This window comes from Salvelinus fontinalis, chromosome 2, assembly GCF_029448725.1.
Source record: "Salvelinus fontinalis isolate EN_2023a chromosome 2, ASM2944872v1, whole genome shotgun sequence".
NCBI lineage: Eukaryota > Metazoa > Chordata > Actinopteri > Salmoniformes > Salmonidae > Salvelinus > Salvelinus fontinalis.
In genome coordinates this window covers 93849310-93869165 of record NC_074666.1, presented here as the reverse complement: position 1 = coordinate 93869165, position 19856 = coordinate 93849310, and the positions used below count along the sequence as shown (strand labels likewise).

Genomic DNA, 19856 nt, shown 5'->3' with positions numbered 1-19856 from the left:
CTTTCAGTGCAGATCCCTCTCTTTCACAACAAATACCCCTGTAGCAGCAGTGGAGAGGCAGCAGAGGTCCTCAGGAGGCTTCCAGTGGAGGTGCGGGGGTTGTTTGACCAAGTTGAGGTGCTGATCAGAATTTTGTCTGTGGTGCCAGTGCCTTCATGTGAGGCTGAGAGGAGTTTCAGTGCACTCCGCAGGTTAAAGACTTGGCTACGGGCTAGCATGGGCCAAGAGAGACTGAACGGCGTAGTTGTCTGTAATGTACATAAAGACAGGCTGGACAGTCTCAAGACGGAAAATATCTGCCAGCAATTTGTTGGATCCATTGAAACCCGCAAACATATGTTCAGTTCTTTTGTTCAGTAATGTGTATAGCAGTGGTTCTCAACCTTTTTTGGGGTACTGGAACCCCTGCATATTTTGAGGCAATGTTTTGAGCGGTCCTCAGGGACCTCCACCCCCTCTATATTATATGTAAAGTTACTGGAAACCTTGTGGTACTGAATACGTTCATTACACTTTTTGATTTCACGGACCCCTTTCAATTACACCAGGGACCCCTAGGGGTCCATGGACCCCTGTTTGAGAACCCCTGGTGTATAGTATGATATTTGTTCTTTTGTTTAGTAGTTTTTAGTACATGACTACACTTACTAATTATTTATTTAATGTTATTTTATTTAAAATGGCATACTTTGTGTGACCATTAGCTACCATTAGCTGCTGTCCATAGCTGCTGTTTGAAGAGTTGAGACACTGACTGAAGGATATTTTGTTTGATTTATTTGGATTATTCATTGAAGTAGTTATTTTGCTTTTAGAACTGTACTTATTTGTATCTTTTTGTTCTTGTAAAACTATTGTAGTAGACTCAGGCCAGTGGAGACCAACTTTGTGATGGTTCTCAATGGAGATTATTTTAGATGTGATCACACCATGTTCATTGTATTTACGAAAACGGCACCCATACAGTGTACAGTACCATTGCCACCTACTGGCCTTTCTTGGTATTGCTGGTTGTAAGTACAAATACCTGCATACATACTGGACTGATAAGGACCACTGCTATAACTATTATTATTAGTAGTATTATAATGATTTAAACATTTGAACAAGTTGGGACAACCCTTCAGTTAACTACTGTACCTATCAATTATCCAGTAGTAGTGATTATGGTTCCTCAATATACATTTAACATATTACAACGTAGGCTATGTGTTACAGCACTACTTTTGGTGTCCCCCTCAGGAATTGCTCTTGAGAAAATGTAATGTAATTGTCCCCTCCAAAGTTGATATCAGATTTTTGCCACTGCACTTCATACGCCTTCCACTAGATGTCAACAGGCAGTACAACGTTGAATGAGTTGTCTAGGCTGATGTGGGACCGAATGAGAGCTTTTGCAGTGACAGGTCAGCCATATTGGCAGTATTTTGCTGCGCACCTGGGAGCACCATATCGATTTCTGCAATGCGTTAGGTAGACACGAAGAAATGCTCCGTCTGGGACGTTATTGGATCTATTTCTGAAAAACATACTAAAGATGGATTATCAACTGAGTTTGACCAGTTTATTCGACTATCATTATGACTCTTTGAATTTTTCGTTCATGCGTAAAATCTTCATGGACACTTGAGCTCCACCATGCTAGCCAAAGTTGCAAATTCGACAGAAGAAATGGACATTCTAAAACAAAACAACGATTTATTGTGGAACTAGGACTCCTTGCACTGCATTCTGATGAAAGATCATCAAAGGTAAGAGAATATTTATGATGTTATTTCGTATTTTTGTGGAATATGTTGACTCCAACATGGCAGAGAATGGCTGAGCGCTGTCTCAGATTATTGCATGCTGTGCTTTTTACTAAAGTTTTTTTTTTTTTATCTAACACAGCGGTTGCATTAAGAACCAGTGTATCTTTATTTATTTGCCCAATGTGTATTTTTCAGCAAAGTTTATGATGAGTTTATCTGTTAGATTACGTGACTCTCTAAAATTTCTCCGGACAATTTGGAGCATTTTGGCGACATGTTCACAATGTAAAACCAGGATTTGTAGCTATAAATATGCACATTTTCGAACAAAACATAAATGAATTGTATAACATGATGTTATAAGATTGTCATCTGATGAAGTTGTTCAAAGGTTAGTGATTTTTTTAAATCTCTATTTGTGGGTTTTGTGAAAGCTATCTTTGTGGTGAAAAAATGGCATTGTGATTTGGGCTATTGTGGTGAGCTAACATAAATATATGTTGTGTTTTCTCTGTAAAACATTTTACAAATCGGACATGTTGGCTGGATTCACAAGATCTTTATCTTTCATTTGCTGTATTGGACTTGTGATTTCATGAAATTATATTATATAATATTCCATGTGGCGCTAGGCTAGGCTATGCTAGTCAGCCATTCTGATGAGGAGGATCCCGGATCCGGGAGGGTGATCAAATAGAGGTTTTTAATATAAGGGTTGGTTTACTGCCTCAATGTTAGGTCCCTTAATACAAGGGTTGGTTTACTGCCTCAATGTTAGGTCCCTTAATACAAGGGTTGGTTTACTGCCTCAATGTTAGGTACCTTAATACAAGGATTGGTTTACTGTCTCAATGTTATAATATCTGAGTTGGAACCCAACCAAATCTCATGCTAGATATCTTAGCTAGCTAACTCAATTTGATCCTGTGGGCGGAGGTGGGTGGATCTGGGACGGTTCTCTGGCTCAGGTGTTAACTAGTGCGTGGAAACTAGCAGATTCAGCCCCTCCCCAATTTACAGAACATAACCAAGTCTGTCACTAAAGATGAGGTGTCAACTTGGAAGAAATTAATTATCCTCAACAGCTGTCTAAAACTAACCATGCCTTTTTCCCTTCTCCGTCACTCTCTCTCTGTCCCTCCCTCCTCTCCCACTCCCTCTCTGTCCCTCCCTCCTCTCCCACTCCCTCTCTGTCCCTCCCTTCTCCCCCACTCACTCTCTGTCCCTCCCTTCTCCCCCACTCACGCTCTGTCCCTCCCTTCTCCCCCACTCCCTCTCCGTCCCTCCCTTCTCCCCCACTCTCTCTCTGTCCCTCCCTTCTCCCCCACTCCCTCTCTGTACCTCCCTTCTCCCCCACTCTCTCTGTCCCTTCCTTCTCCCCTACTATCTCTCTGTCCCCCTCTTCTTCCCCATTCTCTCTCTCTCCCTCCCTACTCTCCTCTCTCTCTGTCCCTCCCTGCTCTCCCATCTCTCTCTCTGTCACTCACTGCTCTCCCATCTCTCCCTTCTCCCCCACTCCCTCTCTGTCCCTCCCTTCTCCCCCACTCCCTCTCTGTCCCTCCCTTCTCCCCCACTCCCTCTCTGTACCTTCCTTCTCCCCCACTCCCTCTCCGTCCCTCCCTTCTCCCCCACTCTCTCTGTCCCTCCCTTCTCCCCTACTATCTCTCTGTCCCCCTCTTCTTCCCCATTCTCTCTCTCTCCCTCCCTACTCTCCTCTCTCTCTGTCCCTCCCTGCTCTCCCATCTCTCTCTCTCTGTCACTCACTGCTCTCCCATCTCTCCCTTCTCCCCCACTCCCTCTCTGTCCCTCCCTTCTCCCCCACTCCCTCTCTGTCCCTCCCTTCTCCCCCACTCCCTCTCTGTACCTTCCTTCTCCCCCACTCTCTCTGTCCCTCCCTTCTCCCCCACTATCTCTCTGTCCCCCTCTTCTTCCCCACTCTCTCTCTCTCCCTCCCTACTCTCCTCTCTCTCTCTCCCTCCCTACTCTCCTCTCTCTCTGTCCCTCCCTGCTCTCCCATCTCTCTCTCTGTCACTCACTGCTCTCCCATCTCTCCCTCTCTCTCCCTTCTCCCCCACTCTCTCTCCGTCCCTCCCTTCTCCCCCACTCTCTCTCTGTCCCTCTCTGCTCTCCCGTCTGTCTCCTTTCCTTCCCCTTCTTCGCTCCTTTCCTCCGCCTTCCTCTTTCCTTTCCTCCCTCTTTCTCTCTCCTTTCCTTCCTCTCCTTTCCTTCCTCTCTCCTTTCCTTCCTCTCTCCTTTCCTTCCTCTCTCCTTTCCTTCCTCTCTCCTTTCCTCCCCCTTCCTCTCTCCTTCCCTTCCTCTCTCCTTCCCTTCCTCCCTCCTTTCCTCCCCCTTCATCTCTCCTTCCCTTCCTCTCTCCTTCCCTTCCTCTCTCTTTTCCTCCCCTTCCTCTCTCCTTTCCTCTCCCTTCCTCTCTCTTCCCCTGCCTCCTCCTCTTTCCCCTCCTCCTCCTCCCCCTCTCTCCAGGTCTGTTTGTGATGTGTGGAACTATAATCTACACGGTAATGAGTCCGGATAGGGAGGGGGAAGCTGCGTTCGGCTTTGCCTACGTCCTGGCCTGGGTGTCCTTCCCTCTGTGTCTGGTCAGTGGTCTCATCTACATCGTACTGAGGAAGAGGGAATGAGGGAGGGAGGGAGGCTAAGGTCACACACCACCAGCAGCAGGAGCAGAACACAGCACTGTGCCCCAGGGTTGGGGTCAATTCCATTTGAATTCCAGTCAATTCATAAAGTGTATCTTCAATGCTTCTCAATGAGGTTTTCTTTTTGAATAGAAATGTAATTGACCCCAACCCTGCTGTGCCCACTGATCACCAGAGGAGGCTGGTTAGGGGAGGATTAACGGCTCATAATAATAGCTTGGATGAAGTGAATGGTATGGTACCTATGTGTTTGATACGTTTGATACCATTCCATTGATTTTATTCCATCCATTATTATGAGCCTGTCCTCTGTTGACCACAGACCAGAGACCAGACAAATAGTCTAACTGCCAACCCACGGATACATTAGTCTGGTCCCAGATCTGAGTGTGCTTAAGCCAACTCCTTTAAATAGACATGGCATTACAATGACAGTCAGAAGAGTTGGTTTGAAAAGACTGAATCAGGAAACTAAGAGTTGGTTTGAACAGATCTGAATCAGGAAACTAAGAGTTGGTTTGAACAGATCTGAATCAGGAAACTAAGAGTTGGTTTGAACAGATCTGAATCAGGAAACTAATAGGACCACATACCAGACCTGGGCTCAAATAGTATTTGTTTTCCGTCAAATACTTTGCGCATTTGATTACATTTTGAGTGATTGCACATTTGGGATTCTTCCATTGGTTTCATTGTGCCAGACAAGCTCAATCAAGCCCAGCTAAGGCATTTGTAATAAAATAAATCCTATTTGAACCCAGATCTACATTATACATACGTATGCGTTAGTACACTACAGAGAATAACAGAAGATCCATGTTCCAGTGGAAAGATGTACATAGTGTCTGATTGTTAATATGTATTACATTTCTACATACCGTTAGTACATAATGTGGGTGAGTTGCTTTGTTTAGCTCAGTTCATTATTAGAGCACCTTCAGTAAATAATGGGGGTGAGTTGCTTTGTTGAGCTCATTTCATTGTTTTTTTCATAATTTCTCCTCTGTAACAAAGAGATAAAGCTGTGATATCAGCTTTTAGGAAAAACCAACGACAGTAACACAAACAATCCCACACAAAACCTAGCGGGTAGTGCGAGATTAAATACCCCACCGATTAGCTAAACTAGACACAGGTGAACACAAGACAGACCAAACCAAAAGAAAAGGGATCGGTGGTAGCTAGTAGGTCGGCGGCGCCACCCGAACAGGGAGAGGAGCCACCTTTGGTGGAAGTCGTGACAGTACATCCTGGTTATAAGTGTTGTTATTAAATGGTGCTTTGTATCTTATAGCCTGGTTATAAGTGTTGTTATTAAAGGGTGCTTTGTATATGCTATTCTTCTACTGTATATCCTGGTTGTTGGTGTTGTTATTAAATAATTTTAACAACGCTAGTGACTTGTGTCTTGTACGTGTGCTCAACCATATATGGGTCTATAAAGAAGTCCAAAATACATATCTAGCTGAACCAACCACAGATGGACATATAAGAGGTACAGAATACACATCTAGCTGAACAAACCACAAATAGGTCTATAAATATAGGTCTATACTGAGGTACAGAATACATATCTAGCTGAACCAACCACAGATGGGTCTATAATGAGGTACAGAATACATATCTAGCTGAACCAACCACAGATGGGTCTATAATGAGGTACAGAATACATATCTAGCTGAACCAACCACAGATGGGTCTATAATGAGGTACAGAATACATATCTAGCTGAACCAACCACAGATGGGTCTATAATAAGGTACAGAATACATATCTAGCTGAACCAACCACAGATGGGTCTATAATGAGGTACAGAATACAAATCTAGCTGAACCAACCACAGATGGGTCTATAATGAGGTACAGAATACATATCTAGCTGAACCAACCACAGATGGGTCTATAATGAGGTACAGAATACAAATCTAGCTGAACCAACCACAGATGGGTCTATAATGAGGTACAGAATACATATCTAGCTGAACCAACCACAGATGGGTCTATAATGAGGTACAGAATACATATCTAGCTGAACCAACCACAGATGGGTCTATAATGAGATACAGAACACATATATAGCGTAACCACCATAGAACCACCGAAAGCTCCTGTGTGTCGGTATCTTCACTAGTGGTTCCTGGTTCAAACCTGTAAACAATCACGTTCAATGTAACTTCAGATACCCACCTGGATCCCCTTCTGCTGGAAACATGGCAAAAAGAGGCACACACAAACACTAAATGTTTCAACATAAATCAAGGGGTACATTTAAATGTGGTAAAGGAAAAACAATGTCTGAATAGTGGTTTTAAAAAAACAAGTAAGGTACAAGTTATCTTTATCACATTGAAGATTAACTTTGTAGTAGAGTGGAGTTGCTTGTTAAAAATCATGCAGGTCACTATTCATCCAGACAACTTGGCATAAGTCCTTACCACGGTGCTGCTGCTTGGAGTTAGGTTGAAGCTAGGGTTAGGTTTTGGGTTGGGTTAGGTTTAGGTGTCTCTCACCCTCCCATTATCATGAGAGGGAGAGAGACAGAGAGAAAGAGAGAGAGTGTGTGTTTGGGTACTGTGGGATTTCTTTAATCAGTTTGGCTCATTGGACAGGTCAGAGTCTATGTGTGTGAGAGAGAGTGGAGTGTAGAGACTGTAGCGGGAGAGACGGAGAGTGGAGCAGAGAGAGAGAGAGAACGGAGACATTATCACCACCTACCACTAGAGGGCGACTAATACACCATTTTGTTAGTTTGTCAATCTTACATTCATGGCAACAAAACAAACCCAGCAGAAACCCTGATGTCCTACGTCTTTCAGGAGTCAATTGAGTCTGCCATGAGAGGATGTGCTGTGGTGTTCAGGAGTCTATTGAGTCTGCCATGAGAGGATGTGCTGTGGTGTTCAGGAGTCTATTGAGTCTGTCATGAGAGGATGTGCTGTGGTGTTCAGGAGTCTATTGAGTCTGTCATGAGAGGATGTGCTGTGGTGTTCAGAAGTCTATTGAGTCTGCCATGAGAGGATGTGCTGTGGTGTTCAGGAGTCTATTGAGTCTGTCATGAGAGGATGTGCTGTGGTGTTCAGAAGTCTATTGAGTCTGCCATGAGAGGATGTGCTGTGGTGTTCAGGAGTCTATTGAGTCTGTCATGAGAGGATGTGCTGTGGTGTTCAGGAGTCTATTGAGTCTGCCATGAGAGGATGTGTTGTGGTGTTCAGAAGTCTATTGAGTCTGCCATGAGAGGATGTGCTGTGGTGTTCAGGAGTCTATTGAGTCTGTCATGAGAGGATGTGCTGTGGTGTTCAGGAGTCTATTGAGTCTGCCATGAGAGGATGTGTTGTGGTGTTCAGGAGTCTATTGAGTCTGTCATGATAGGATGTGTTGTGGTGTTCAGGAGTCTATTGAGTCTGCCATGAGAGGATGTGCTGTGGTGTTCAGGAGTCTATTGAGTCTGTCATGAGAGGATGTGCTGTGGTGTTCAGGAGTCTATTGAGTCTGTCATGAGAGGATGTGCTGTGGTGTTCAGGAGTCTATTGAGTCTGTCATGAGAGGATGTGCTGTGGTGTTCAGGAGTCTATTGAGTCTGCCATGAGAGGATGTGTTGTGGTGTTCAGGAGTCTATTGAGTCTGCTATGAGAGGATGTGTTGTGGTGTTCAGGAGTCTATTGAGTCTGTCATGAGAGGATGTGTTGTGGTGTTCAGGAGTCTATTGAGTCTGCCATGAGAGGATGTGTTGTGGTGTTCAGGAGTCTATTGAGTCTGTCATGATAGGATGTGTTGTGGTGTTCAGGAGTCTATTGAGTCTGTCATGAGAGGATGTGTTGTGGTGTTCAGGAGTCTATTGAGTCTGTCATGAGAGGATGTGCTGTGGTGTCTTTTGGAATGAAGCATGACTGCATCATTGTGACATCACAGGCAGAGAGAGAGAAGACTGGATAACACTCAGTGCCTCCTCAAATGGCACCCTAATCCCTATAGTGCACTACACAGCCCTATGGGCTCTGGTCAAAAGTAGTGCACTATGTAGGGAATAGGGTGCCATTTGGGATGGAGTCTCAGACTTGAATCATTGGTCCTGGAGACTGCAAGTTGCTCATATGGTATTGTTTTTAATGATTAACCTTGTACTGCAGTGGGCTAAATCAGGGTCACAGAGTGTTTCTTGGTAGTCTTAAACAAATCTACTGAAACAAAAGTATACACCTCACACACATGGTTATGGTTTAAACAAAGAAGACACCTCTACCATGTCAGATGTAAAGTTGAAATTTATTCAATTTTGAGTTTGTATCCCAATATCTCACTTTATATACAGAAGACGGAAATATATCAAAACCATTTGACATAGAAACCCCAGATTTTCAGCGTTTAAACAACAATGTTAACTAATTATGAAATTATGAAAAATCTTATTAACATTCCACTCATGAGGACACTAGGTAATTTGACTGCAGGAAAGTGGTAGCTACACAGCGATTTTATTGTAAACCAATGGCTTTTTCCGTAAACAAGTTAAACTGGTTTTCTGATTATGCTTACATGGGGTCAATGTCACCAGATTTGACCAGAAATGACGGCATCCTTAATAAATCAGTAACTAAAATTATACAAAGTCACTTGACATTGGGGAGGTGAATAAAACTTCCCCAAGGTTTCTTTCTCAGCACAAAGAAAATCTCACTGAGTTGACATGTTCTGGTTGTGAATTCAAGCTGCAAGGTAAGGATCCTACCAGGTATTATTTATGTATGATGTTGGTAGAATTTTGAAGTTGGGATAGTAGTAAGGATCCTACCAGGTATTATTTATGTAGGATGTTGGTAGAATCTTGAAGTTGGGATAGTAGTAAGGATCCTACCAGGTATTATTTATGTAGGATGTTGGTAGAATCTTGAAGTTGGGATAGTAGTAAGGATCCTACCAGGTATTATTTATGTAGGATGTTGGTAGAATCTTGAAGTTGGGATAGTAGTAAGGATCCTACCAGGTATTATTTATGTAGGATGTTGGTAGAATCTTGAAGTTGGGATAGTAGTAAGGATCCTACCAGGTATTATTTATGTATGATGTTGGTAGAATGTTGAAGTTGGGATAGTAGTAAGAGGCCGGTGTGTAAATGACTAACAGTCAAGCCTCCCGTCAATTAGGGAGCTTTGTTTCTTTATTGTGTGTTTAGTTATTGTCACGTTCGTCGTAACGATGAGACCAAGGTGCAGCGTGATATGAATACATTCCTCTTTTAATAAAGAAAGAACACTAACAAAACAAACGTGAAGATATATATATATATATATATATATATATATATATATATATATATATATATATATATAACGAGTGCTGACATGCAACTACACATAGACAATAACCCACAAAACCAAAATGGAAAATAGCAACCTAAATAGGATCCCCAATCAGAGACAACGACAAACAGCTGTCTCTGATTGGGAACCAATTCAGGCCACCATAGACCTATAATAAACCTAGACTACAAACACCCCTAGATATACAAAAAACCCTAGACAGGACAAACAAGCTCAGTGCTGTCCTCGTCACACCCTGACCTGACCAAAATAATACATAAACATAGAAAACTAAGATCAGGGCGGGACAGTTATACATTTACCTTCTTATAGTTGGCCATCTGGAAGGATTCTGTATGGAGGAATGGTCTAAGACCATTTTGAGATGGCTAGATGGTACACTGTCCTTCTTTCAGCACATATCAAAGCTGCAGGCTAAAGTTAAATCTACATTTGGTTTCCTCTATCGTAATCGCTCCTCTTTCACCCCAGCTGCCAAACGAACCCTGATTCAGATGACCATCCTACCCATGGTAGATTATGGAAATATAGTTTATAGATCGGCAGATAAGGGTGCTCTCGAGCGGCTAGATGTGCTTTACCATTCAGCCATCAGATTTGCCACCAATGCACCATATAGGACACATCACCGCACTCTATTCTCTTCTGTAAACTGGTTATCTCTGTATACATGTCGCAAGACCCACTGGTTGATGCTTATTTATAAAACCCTCTTAGTCCTCATTCCCCCCTATCTGAGATATCTACTGCACCCCTCATCCTCCACATACAACACCCGTTCTGCTAGTAACATTCTCTTAAAGGTCCCCAAAGCACAAACATCCATGGGTAGCTCGTCTTTTCAGTTCGCTGCAGCTAGCGACTAGGACAAGCTGCAACAATCACTCAAACTGGACAGTTTTATCTCAATCTCTTCATTCAAAGACTCAATCATGGACACTTACCTTTCTTGCCCTTTGTGCTGTCGTCTGTGCCCAATAATGTTTGCACACTGTGCTTCTGCCATGTTGTGTTGCTACCGTGTTGTTGTCATGTGTTCCTGCTTGCTATGTTGTTGTCTCAGGTCTCTCTTTATGTAGTGTTGTGTTGTCTCTCTTGTCATGATGTGTGTTTTGTCCAATATTTGTATTTAATTTATTTGTATTTTTAATCCCAGCCCCCATCCCCGCTGGAGGCCTTTTACCTTTTGGTAGGCCGTCATTATAATAAGAATTTGTTCTTAACTGACTTGCCTAGTTAAACAAAAATAAATAAATGTTTAGTTCCAATGCAACTTTTTGTAAAGAAAAATGATGGATTTGATTGCACGTACATTTCCTCAATAGTTGAAAAGTATCACAGTAACATGGAGATCAGATGAACAATAAAACATAGAGACAGAAGTTTTAAACGTAGACTCACGGTCAGACTCCTTAACATCTAAAAGCGTTGAAGCTGGAGAATAAACTTCTCCGCTGTTTTTGTCCCGTAGCAACCAGGTTGTAGCGGCGTGAAGCAAACCTTGGCACATGCACAGATATTCTGAGTGAAAGCAACGTCTGACATCTGCTGTGCTGAGTCTACCTTTAGAATAGACAAATGTTTAATACATATATTGGCTCTTTGTTTTAGGGGTCAATACTCTCAAATTATTCTCTGAGAAGAGAGAGGAGAGGGGCACTGCCTCTAAAATGAGTCTCTCTGGGGAGAGAGAAGAGGAGGGCCCTGCCTCTAAAATGAGTCTCTCTGGGGAACATGACACCAAAGCTAAGAGGTGAGATGACAATGTTGTTTAAGAATTTATTAAGTGTTTATTTCCATGTTTGTTTTTTAATCAGAAATGTTTGCTTATGGGTACCTTAATTTGTGGGTAAAATAAGTTTTTAATTAGTAGCTGTTAGTGTATGAAAATCTATTTATTGTTTAGCTTGAATTGAATGTTCTTAACCTCTATATCTGACTGTGATATGTGGTTGTCTCACCTAGCTATTTTAAGATTATTTTTTATTTATGTCCGGGGTCCCCCGAGATTATGTTTATGTAGAAGAATTGAGAAGCTCAGTTCTGGTGACTTTTTAAAAAGACATTCTACTCCAAAATGTATTAAAATGATGCTGATACCATCTAAAATATAATTTCCACCTCCATAAAATAGCCCAATAAGATATTGGTAAAAATTATGTTAAATGATTTTAACATATTGGACCATATAACCTGTATGGATGGTCTATTATCAGATGTTAAATGATTTTAACATATTGGACCACATAGCCTGCATGGATGGTATATTATCTGATGTGCTATTAGCAGTAAGCATTATCAACTGTATCCCAACTGATGCAGCATAGTGGCTATAAATAAATAGGCTGAAGAATGGGGTTGCCTATCTGCATTTAACCTATTGGGCTAATCATTAGCTAGATCCCAAATTTAATCTTTTAACTAGTTAGCATCTATTAATGAATTCTATGTCCCAAATAACATGCATTAACACAGTGAATAAAATGTAGGCCTACCAGTTAGGCTAACTTGGGGTAACAAGCCCCATGCCTGTGCTTCTCCCAGAAACCATGTCACAATATTTCTGTCAACACTTTCCCTGGTTGCCAAAACTTATGTGTCATTTATCAGACACTCTTATCCAGTGTGACTTACAGAAGAAATTAGGTTGAAGTTCTAAGTGATCTCTGGTTGCCACAACTCTTGCTCAAATACAAATGCCACCTGTCTCATCACAATTTAAGTCACTCCATAGAATTTGTTGTTTTTTAAAGGTAGAGTGGCGTTTTACCCCAAGTTACCCTACAATTGACTTGTGTTACATTTAGCCTCACTCTTGTCTATGCACTCATGGTGAATTGTGGTAAGGTTTTAACGATGACTTTGCTAAAAACTCCAGGTTTAAAATGGTGCAGTTTGTACATATTTAGCAGTTTAAAAATAAATAAAGTAGGAATGGAACGCTGGGATCACCCTCTTTTTAACAAAGGCCATTAATACTGCTGTTTTTCTTGCAATTACAAGAATTGTTGTGCATTGACTGCTTGTCAGAATGCAGGTTTCCCTCCCTATGGCTCATGTAACTTGAATGCATCTTGAGAGGCCTATTTATCTTGCATAGAACACACAACAACAAGCCGTCTAGGTAAATAGATCAACTATTCTACTATGGGGTTGGACGATTTTTTTTATACAGAACACTTTTTGTTTGCAGAGGAAAAGTAAATATGGACTGTTCTAGCGTTTTCAAAGTGTGCCTCGACAAAAATATTTTTGGGGTGTGGCAGCAATGATTTTGCAATGACACAGCAGCACAGTTAAATGACTGCAGCAGAAACACCGCTGCCTAGTAAACTGACCACTGAGTGTCAGTCTTATTCAAATCCTTTTCTCATTTTGAGGTTTTAATATTATTCTGGTTTACAGTTAATCTCACGGTTTTATAGGTCCAGTATTATTCTGTGATCATCTGGTGGTTCATTGTGTCCTTTGTGATAATTGCAATGTCCTTACATTTTTTTACTTTAACATTCTAATCTATTTTGGAACATTATCTTTAATTAATTCCACTAATTTCTAAGGAAAAATAAATTGTGTGGTTGTATCATATAGTTTCCTTATAAGCTAATTGTGACCTTTCAAGTGTTCGTTCTTATTAGGTGGAGGCACCCCATTACTCTATCCATGGTACATATACAGTCGTATGGTATATCTTCCCCCTGTATCGATCATGGACACTCTGACTCATGGTGATACACATACAGTGTCCTGTAGGCCTACATGCTACCCCAGCCTGGTCTCATAGACTAGATGTAATATAGTACATATAAATCCTGGGCCTTGTCTCTAAAATGAGTCTCTCTGGAGAACATGACACCAAAACTAAGAGGTGAGATGAGAATATTGTTTAATAATGTATAAAGAGTTTATTTCCAAAACGTTAAATCCACCATTTTTTCACATTTGTGGTTTTTCATCATACATGGTTGCTTATGGGAAGCTTCAATATGACTTTGCTCAGGTTTTGTATTAATATATTTCAGATGTGAATGAAAATGTTTTTTTTGTTTTTTAAACACTATACAGTGCATTCAGAAAGTGTTCAGAACCCTTCACGTTTTCAACATTTTGTTACGTTTCTAATGCACTGTATATCATTTGTTTAGCTTGAATGGAATGTGTGTATCCTGATTATTTGACTGTGATATGTGGTTGTCTCACCCAGCTATCTTAAGATGAACGCACTTACATATACCATATCTTAATTTGACTCAGTTTATCAAAGCAGGAAAATAATCCGGCAGCAATAGGAAATATAAATTATTATGTTGATTGTAATCAATGGACATTTTTGTAGGGGTTGATCCATTTTTCATTAAGGCTAATCAAGTCTGACAGGAAAATTCCTGCAATACAGGATTATCAAATTAAGGTATGGCAACTGTACTGTAAGAGTCTCTGGGGCCGGTTTCCTGATAGCGATGAAACTTAGGCTTATGAGTGTTTTAAGATGCATCTTTCCTACAACGGCCGAAGATGAAACATGCGTTTCCCAAAATGGTCCCTTACGTTGTTGGAGCATGTGTCGATACTGATAGGATCGAAAGAAAGGGAGCGCTGTTCAGCTTTCTCCATTCAGATCTACCTTAACATCATAATTACTTCACAATAATGACGACGGATCAGCTTCTGGAGAGATATTACCACCTACAGCTGCAAATATTGAGGGGGCTTATTCTAATGCGTACTCAATAAAATTACAATAAATCGCATATTTGGCACATCATTGCACACATTTTAGTCTTCCAAATCATCGCCTGAGATAGAGAACCTCATGATAAGCTGTAGACCACACAATCTACCAAGAGAGTTCTCATCTATATTATTCATAGCCATCTATTTACCACCACAGACCGATGCTGGCACTAAGAGCGCACTCAACGAGCTGTATAAGGCCATAAGCAAACAAGAAAATGCTCATCCAGAAGCAGCGCTACTAGTGGCCGGGAACTTTAATGCAGGCAAACTTAAATCAGTTTTACCTCATTTCTACCAGCATGTCACATGTGCAATCAGAGGAAAAAACTCTAGACCACCTTTACTCCACACACAGAGACGTGTACAAAGCTCTCCCTCGCCCTTCATTTGGCAAATCTGACCATAATTATATCCTCCTGATTCCTGCTTACAAGCAAAAACTAAAGCAGGAAGTAATACAGAAGTGGTCAGATGACGCAGATGCTACACTACATAGACTGTTCTCTCTGCTACCGCACAGCAAGCGGTACCGGAGCGCCAAGTCTAGGACCAAAAGGCTCCTCAACAGCTTCTAACCCCAAGCCATAAAAATGCTGAACAATTAATCAATTGGCCACCTGGACTATTTACATTGACACCCAGCTCTATTTGTTTTTACAGTGCTGCTACTCGCTGTTTATTATCTATGCATAGTCACTTAACCCCTACCTACATGTACAAATTACCTCAACTAACCTGTACCCCTGCACATTGACTCGGTACCAGTACCCTTTGTATATAGCCTCATTATTGTTATTTTATTGTGTTACATTTTTATTATTTTTTACTTTAGTTTATTTAGTAAATATTTTCTTAACTCTTTCTTGAACTGCATTGTTGGTTAAGGGCGTGTCAGTAAGCATTTCACGGTAAGGACTACACTTGTTTTATTCGGCACATTTGACAAATAATAATTGATTTGATTTTTAAAATGATTTGTTTAATTTACGCAAGTTCAAAAGATTAAAGTTGTGTCTTTCAATGGCCTTCAACGTCTTTTATCAAAATAATCACACAAAAGCAGCGAACAAGTTCATTTAGGGGCATCAAACTCATTCCATGGAGGGCCTAGTGTCTCTCATCAGCTGGTGGGGATAATGAGAGAGTGTGTGGTGGACTTTACAGGTTGGTCCTCAGGGTGAGAGGTACTGTGGTCAATGTCTCCACCTAGCGGTCAAATACACAAATGTAACCAATAAGTGCCTTCCCCCCAGCAACTACAAATCTGGCAATTGTACTCAATGCCAAAAGTATGTAAGGTTTCTTGAACCTCAGATCGGATCGTGAAAAAATTCTAATTCTAATTCTAATTCTAAATGACCATCAATTGCGATTTTCACATTGTGATCTACGTGATTCGCTGCCTGTGCAGCTTATTTTACATATGAGAGACATTAAGGGAGTTACGTACTAGAATGTATGAGTACTGAAATGCCATTCGATGTGCTGACCCCAACAGCCCAGGGACCCTCCATTTCAAAGAAAGAGGACTCTCGCTTTGTGAGTTTTATTGGGGGGGAATTAGCTCGGAGATTTAACAATGCTCCTATGAAGGATCTAACAATTAACTTTACCTTTAAGATGCTTTTGAGAAACTGGGCTCTGGATAAAAACATCTGCTAAATTACAAAAATTTTGCATGAAAATGTTTTACATACAGATCTCATATATTCATGTCACAAATGTATTATTTGTACAGTTCTTTATAACAAATGTAGTTATTTGTTACATTTGACTGTGTAAAACCTAGACGTACTACTTATTTATCTGAGAGTGATGCAGATATATAGCATTATGCAAAGAAAACATGATTATTTGTCTCTCTGAAATGAAACCGTCAAGTGATAGATTTTAAACAAACATATGTTGGGGTGGCATATGGTGGTTAGAGTGTTGGGCCAGTAACCGAAAGGTTGCTAGATCAAATCCCTGAGCAGAAAAGGTAAAAAGCTGTTGTTCTGCCCTGAACAAGGCAGTTAACCCACTGTGCCTAGGGCGTCATTGTAAATAAACATTTGTTCTTAACTGACTGGCCTAGTTAAATAAATAAAATACAATTTCATTGAACAACCCCATGCCATGATTAGATAGTGAAAAAAAACGTATCTCTTTGATAATGTATTTAAAACATAAAAGCTCATTTACCAACATTTCTGATAAAATAGCCTTTTGGAATGAATCTCTTCTCATGTTTCCCCATCTGAGTTCAGAGTAAATGAGAGATGGAATTTTTGTCCCTGTTGTGTTGAAGCCCAATCAAGCAGGAGAGACCAGCCTCCCCTGTACCCAGCTGTGTCCATGAAGAGTCAACCTATAGAGTTGAGAGAAGTAGACTTTTCTACTGAACAAAGGTAAGAAGAACTCATGGGTCATGGTCAGTGAGTTTAACAACACTGTCTCTAGTCATCGCTCATCTCCCATGTTCCCATTTATTTTTGTTGTTTTCATAATCCATAGGCTAATCCCTTTTTCCATTTTCATAGTTCTAAAACAATATTAAACAAACACAACATTCCCTCCGTGTGTGTATGTGACAAACAGTGACACATTATATTATTATTATTATTGACATTTAACAAGGAGATGAGATATCTGTTTAGTAAATGTTTTATTTCTAAGAGATAATGAATTAAAGAGAACAATTGACATTCAAGAATAAGTTGTCAATGTGTTAACTACAACCAACATGCTGCATCTCTGTTTAGGGTTCAGTGCTCTAAAATGAGTCTCTCTGGGGAGAGAGAGGAGGGGGTCCCTGCCTCTAAAATTAGACTTTCTGGGGAGAGAGAGGAGGGGGTCCCTGCCTCTAAAATGAGACTCTCTGGGGAGAGAGAGGAGGGGGTCCCTGCCCCTAAAATGAGTCTCTCTGGGGAGAGAGAGGAGGGGGTCCCTGCCTCTAAAATGAGACTCTCTGGGGAGAGAGAGGAGGGGGTCCCTGCCCCTAAAATGAGTCTCTCTGGGGAGAGAGAGGAGGGGGTCCCTGCCCCTAAAATGAGACTCTCTGGGGAGAGAGAGGAGGGGGTCCCTGCCTCTAAAATGAGACTCTCTGGGGAGAGAGAGGAGGGGGTCCCTGCCTCTAAAATGAGACTCTCTGGGGAGAGAGAGGAGGGGGTCCCTGCCTCTAAAATGAGACTCTCTGGGGAGAGAGAGGAGGGGGTCCCTGCCTCTAAAATGAGACTCTCTGGGGAACATGATTCCAAAGCTAAGAGGTGAGATGACAATGTTGTTTAAGAATTTATGAAGAGTTTATTTCCAAAACGATATATCCACAGATTTTATCAGTTAGAAATTTTAAACTGTGCAGGAACATTTCTGCCACAACAGATCAAATTAAGATATGGCAACTGTACTATAAGTTTGTCTGGTGCCGGTTTCCCGATAGCAATGGAATTTAGGCTTACGAGTGTTTTAAAGATGTATCTATAATAGAATGGCCGAAGATGTAACATGTGCATAGTTTGTTTTCTGTATATATGAATTACAAATCAGCCTTTACTTAAATCATGTTTCTAGTCTATTGCATAGTTACAATGTGTAATCATTGATGTCCCAGGAGCAGGAGTGGTAAACACTGTTTAAGTGTATAATTGTAATACATACATGCAGACACAGCATCATTCAAAGAATGGAGTTTGATAGACCTGGTATTGGATATGACTGAAAAAGAATGTCTCACAGAGATTCATACCTGAACCGCATCTTTATTTGCCAAGGAAGAGTACATGATCAGTGAATATATTAATTATACAGGCTACAAAGTGGGGATCTCATGCGTGGTAATAACTACAGTACATGTATATAGGACTTGCATCCAAGGCACAATAAAGTTATTATATTCTACTCTATCCATAGGCTTCATTTATGCCATTCAGACTTGAAGTTGATACAATAACTAGGATAGCTGAAGTTCATAGATTGGTATGACTATTAGTTCAGAACCTAACGTTTTAGGGTCCATACACAGGTCGGCTACATACTGTAGCTAGCTACACCTCCATAGGCATACAGTTATTTTATCCTCCACTACACAATAAGCAAGTAAATAGTTTGCTAGCTATGTTACTTCAGCTGCACTGCACAGCAAGGCAAGCTTACACAATTGTACATTCAATTTGCAGTAAATGCTTTAGCTAGCTATATTCTTTACATCCACTGTTTCCCAAGACGACAGCCTGGTTTGCTGGTTTTCTCAGGAGTCCCTAAAACATTAAACAACACGAATTACAATGTTATACTCATGTCATAACACCAGCTAGCTAACTGGCTAATGTTAGCTAGTCAGCTAACTTGCTAAATAGTGATTTTCGTGAATTAACTTTATGACAAAAGAATATGCACAATCGTTTGTCTCTACAACCATATTACTAACTAACATATAACATATAACTAACATATTACTCTACTAACATATTCCTCTCAATTGTAAATTTTTTACTTGACTCGTTATGACGTTATAATTACTTACATTTGCTTTCCCCATAATGTTTTGTCAGCCATCTTTGCTGAAGAAAGTCATCAAGTCACCACTCGTGTCAAATTCATCATTGGAATCACTCGATATGATTGATCATATAAAAACCTTGGGACCCAAATGCATAACGAGTGCTCTATCTCCCCCTTGTGATGGTCTGGAGCAATGAAGCTTTTTTAAACAAATACATTTCTCTCATTGAACAACCGCATGCCATAATTAAAAAACACATCAATCTTATTCATCATTTCCTTAAACAATACATTTTTCTGAAAACAGATATAAATCATTTTGGAATTAAACTTTTCTTATGTTTCCACATCTGAGCTCAGAGTAGATGAGATTGAATGTTTGTCTCTGTTGTGTTGAAGTCCAATCAAGCAGGAGAGACCAGCCTCCCCTGTACCCAGCTGTGTGTCCATGAAGAGTGACCAGTCTATGATTCCTCCTATAATGTTTAGAGAGGGAGACTTTTCTACTGAACAAAGGTAAGAAGAACTCATGGGTCATGGTCAGTGAGTTAAACAACACGGTCTCTAGTCAATTCTCCTCTCCCATTTTCCAATTTATTTAGGTTCTTTTCATAATCCATAGGCTAATCCTTTTTTCCATTTTCATAGTCCTAAAACAATATTAAATGTGTGTGTGTGTGTGTGTGTGTGTGTGTGTGTGTGTGTGTGTGTGTGTGTGTGTGTGTGTGTGTGTGTGTGTGTGTGTGTGTGTGTGTGTGTGTGTGTGTGTGTGTGTGTATGTGTGTGTGTGTGCGTGTGCGTGTGTGTGTGTGCACTCCTTTGATGTTTTCTCCACAGAAACCAACAGGAGAGAACAGAGTCAGAGATTCTCAGTGGTCAGTCTTCCCAGAGTCATCAAACAGACCTGTC

The 19856-nt window shown here is 40.8% G+C and overlaps 1 long non-coding RNA gene across 1 annotated transcript; it reads right to left on the bottom strand.

Moving 5' to 3' along the window:
• Positions 1-18185: 18185 nt before the first annotated feature.
• On the bottom strand, positions 18186-19081 carry LOC129832113 (uncharacterized). Its single transcript, XR_008755871.1, has 2 exons — positions 18970-19081; positions 18186-18703 (listed from the first exon to the last, which is right to left on the bottom strand). It is a non-coding gene; the product is annotated as an uncharacterized LOC129832113 (long non-coding RNA).
• Between the last annotated feature and the right edge of the window lie 775 nt (positions 19082-19856).